Raw genomic sequence first — 4,396 nt, forward strand, 5'->3', positions numbered from 1 at the left:
GTACATAATATGTGATATACTGACTCCTCCTGGACATTTAAAGTTTAACACCTTAATGTCATTTGACTAAATCCTGGAAACTCTACTTTGGTGGAAGTTTTATTTTGTTGTATTTATTTAGGAGTTATTCCTGCGGTCAGACTATCAAAACGTCAAGATATTTTTACTTGAAATTCAATTAAAAATACAATTTAACTGTATTCATTCCTGAGATGATATATGGACAGACGTTGAAATATGTTTATATATGTTCGATATTTTAAATATTTATGATGGAATAATGTGGAATAATAAGTTGCATTTACGAATTTAAAAATCAAAACATTTGGTTAAAAATTACTATTTAAAAATATATTTCACAGTATGCTAGTAATTATAGGCTAGCCATCGAATTAGTAGTGGACCACGTGCTCTACTGTCTTTATCGTTTGCTTACTAATTTCGTTTAGTTCTACTTGTTTTCTGAATATCATTATTCGCGATATTTTAAGGGGGGGGGGAAAAAAGATCAGGTTCTACCGAGATTTGAACTCGGATCGCTGGATTCAAAGTCCAGAGTGCTAACCATTACACCATAGAACCACGTGCACCAAAACTCGAGTCATGCTTTAATATTTGAAAAGAACATGGCTCAACACCTATATACACTTTTAATATATAAAATAAGTTACGCAACAGAAAATATACGTACACCCTAACGTTATATGTTATTGAGATAACGTTTTATCGTGTCTTCCCAACTTTGAATGACAAGGCATGTTGACTTTTCATTCAACAAGTACAAAATGTATCCATTTGCCTTACTATTCAAGTTATTAAACTACGTTAAAATTACTATACCGCGCAAAACAACAACAAAAGACCGTGAAATCCGCGAGCTAAAGCTAACGTTATCACACTTGATAGCTCATATCGTACCAAGTGCTCAAGATGAAGACGTACCAACCGTGAAAATCTATGTGTAAAACACAAAGCAACATGTGAGGATTGCAATTACGCCCACGGACAACATGTTCACCACACTATAACGCCTCCTCCATGAATTTTAATAGTAATCTGACGCACGCACTCACTTTTGTAATACCGCGATTGAACTGAAGGGGGCAGCCGGAGCTCGTAACACATATGGTATGTATTATTATTACAGTGATTGCAGTCATTATTAAAGCAAATTAGGATATTTGCGATATTGCGACAGTGACAACACAAATTAGGCTTTTTAAAAAATCAATATTATAACTAACAAACAAGCGAAAGCTTAATATTTTAGCATAGCATCTTTACTTGCAATAGGCCAATGTAATTAAGACAGTTTTAGGAAAATGTCATCACACAGTTGGCTCATTAAAATGTCAGAAATACAATAACAATTAAAAAAAGGTGTTTTCTATTTTCAATATGGCAATGGATGTGAATTTATTCGAATAAAGAATGAACTGACAGGCAACCAAGAGCATAATTGATACACATCTATGATTATAGTGACATATCTCTGTATATGCAAATACAATGTGTTGATTCCAGGTTGAAGCATCATTTTTTGTCGTTATGAATCATTTTAATTATACTTTGAATAATTAGTGAGTTGGAATTTCTGGTTCCTGTGTTTTGAAGTTCGATATCCTGTGAAGGGTGCAAATGTGCTTGAATGACAAGTGTGTGTGTGTGTGTGTGTGTGTGTGTATGCTGATGTGGGTCATTACCCCTTCTCTGCCCCCTGGGGAAAGCAGGAAAGAGGAGGAGGGATGGATGGATGGATGGATAGATGGGGGGAGAGCAGGAGGATAGGAGGGGGGTTCCCAGGAGAGGAGAATCCAATAAATCAGCCTGCCGTCTCCGTGCTGACATGGGGCTTGTCTGTGAAGGGTGTGTGTTTGTGTGTATGTGTGTGTGTAGAGGGGATCACAACAACAGCATAGCCTTGTCTGGCTGTCAGTCACCTCCATACTGGCCAGGCAACATACTCATACGCCTCCTGCAAACCCTCATTACCATTCATCCATTAGTTTTTCTGTGCTCAGTTCTGGCAGGCTGATTACTTACTTTCTTTAGTCTTTTGGATGTCGAGTTTTTCCCAAAGTGGAGTCTGCATCATTGATATTAAGTGTTTTCTTAGCAAGGTCACATCTTTTAAGTGCATGTATTGCGACAATTGCTTAAGCAGATAGTCAAGTAGGCTACTACAGGTGTCACACCAAGAGTGAAGTACCAACACAAATGCAAACAATTTATCTCTTCGCCACTGAATAAGTGACCATTTCTGCTTTAAATATAGATCTGTAATTGGAGAATGTGAAGACACCGCTGTCAGTTTGATATCTGTGTGCAGGTATGTTTGCATTCGAGTGTGTGATATATCCACCATGGAAACTGTATGTTAGAGAAAGGGAAACCAAAAGGTATGTGTTTGTGTTAAAAGAATATATGTTAAAAAAAAAATCACAAATTTCATTAATTTGTGCTGAATTTCAATGTGCGGAAATGCAAATGAGGTTTGAGAGCTACAGCGGAGGGGATTTTCAGCAAATAATTACTTACATTTGGTGTGTTCATTGCACAAAAAAAATCTATCTATCCATCTATATATATACAGTGGGTACGGAAAGTATTCAGACCCCCTTAAATTTTTCACTCTTTGTTATATTGCAGCCATTTGCTAAAATCATTTAAGTTAATTTTTTTTCCTCATTAATGTACACACAGCACCCCATATTGACAGAAAAACACAGAATTGTTGACATCTTTGCAGATTTATTAAAAAAGAAAAACTGAAATATAACATGGTCCTAAGTATTCAGACCCTCTGCTCAGTATTTAGTAGAAGCACCCTCTTGATCTAATACAGCCATGAGTCTTTTTGGGAAAGACGCAACAAGTTTTTCACACCTGGATTTGGCGATCCTCTGCCATTCCTCCTTGCAGATCCTCTCCAGTTCTGTCAGGTTGGATGGTAAACGTTGGTGGACAGCCATTTTTAGGTCTCTCCAGAGATGCTCAATTGGGTTTAAGTCAGGGATCTGGCTGGGCCATTCAAGAACAGTCACAGAGTCGTTGTGAAGCCACTCCTTCGTTATTTTAGCTGTGTGCTTAGGGTCATTGTCTTCTTGGAAGGTAAACCTTCGGCCCAGTATGAGGTCCTGAGCACTCTGGAGAAGGTTTTAGTCCAGGATATCCCTGTACTTGGCCGCATTCATCTTTCCCTCGATTGCAACCAGTCGTCCTGTCCCTGCAGCTGAAAAACACCCCCACAGCATGATGCTGCCACCACCATGCTTCACTGTTGGGACTGTATTGGACAGGTGCCTGGTTTTCTCCACACATACCGCTTAGAATTAAGGCCAAAAAGTTCTATCTTGGTCTCATCAGACCAGAGAATCTTATTTCTCACCATCTTGGAGTCCTTCAGGTGTTTTTTTAGCAAACTCCATGCGGGCTTTCATGTGTCTTGAACTGAGGAGAGGCTTCCGTCGGGCCACTCTGCCATAAAGCCCCGACTGGTGGAGGGCTGCAGTGATGGTTGACTTTCTACAACTTTCTCCCATCTCCCGACTGCATCTCTGGAGCTCAGCCACAGTGATCTTTGGGTTCTTCTTTACCTCTCTCACCAAGGCTCTTCTCCCCCGATAGCTCAGTTTGGCCAGACGGCCAGCTCTAGGAAGGGTTCTGGTCATCCCAAACGTCTTCCATTTAAGGATTATGGAGGCCACCGTGCTCTTAGGAACCTTAAGTGCAGCAGAAATTTTTTTGTAACCTTGACCAGATCTGTGCCTTGCCACAATTCTGTCTCTGAGCTCTTCAGGCAGTTCCTTTGACCTCATGATTCTCATTTGCTCTGACATGCACTGTGAGCTGTAAGGTCTTATATAGACAGGTGTGTGGCTTTCCTAATCAAGTCCAATCAGTATAATCAAACACAGCTGGACTCAAATGAAGGTGTAGAACCATCTCAAGGATGATCAGAACAAATGGACAGCACCTGAGTTAAATATATGAGAGTCACAGCAAAGGGTCTGAATACTTAAGACCATGTGATATTTCAGTTTTTCTTTTTTAATAAATCTGCAAAAATGTCAACAAATCTGTGTTTTTCTGTCAATATGGGGTGCTATGTGTACATTAATGAGGAAAAAAAATTAACTTAAATGATTTTAGCAAATGGCTGCAATATAACAAAGAGTGAAAAATTTAAGGGGGTCTGAATACTTTCCGTACCCACTGTAAATAACTTGCCCTAAGGGCAAGTTATTTGTTTTTCAATTTTTTATTTATTATTTATTTATTTTTGCCCTACGGGCAAGTTATTTATTTTTCATTGGCTCAAGTTAAAAAAATATAGATGTGAATCATTACCAAAAAAATTTTTTAATTGGATGAATGAAACATTTTTTTCAGTGTA

At 38.6% G+C, this 4,396-nt stretch overlaps 1 non-coding gene across 1 annotated transcript; it reads right to left on the minus strand.

The window, feature by feature from the left end:
* Positions 1-510: 510 nt before the first annotated feature.
* On the minus strand, positions 511-582 carry trnaq-uug (transfer RNA glutamine (anticodon UUG)). Its single transcript has one exon. It is a non-coding gene; the product is annotated as a tRNA-Gln (tRNA).
* Between the last annotated feature and the right edge of the window lie 3,814 nt (positions 583-4,396).

Source organism: Sinocyclocheilus rhinocerous, unplaced genomic scaffold (genome assembly GCF_001515625.1).
Source record: "Sinocyclocheilus rhinocerous isolate Xijiao unplaced genomic scaffold, SAMN03320098_v1.1 scaffold1149, whole genome shotgun sequence".
Taxonomy (NCBI): domain Eukaryota; kingdom Metazoa; phylum Chordata; class Actinopteri; order Cypriniformes; family Cyprinidae; genus Sinocyclocheilus; species Sinocyclocheilus rhinocerous.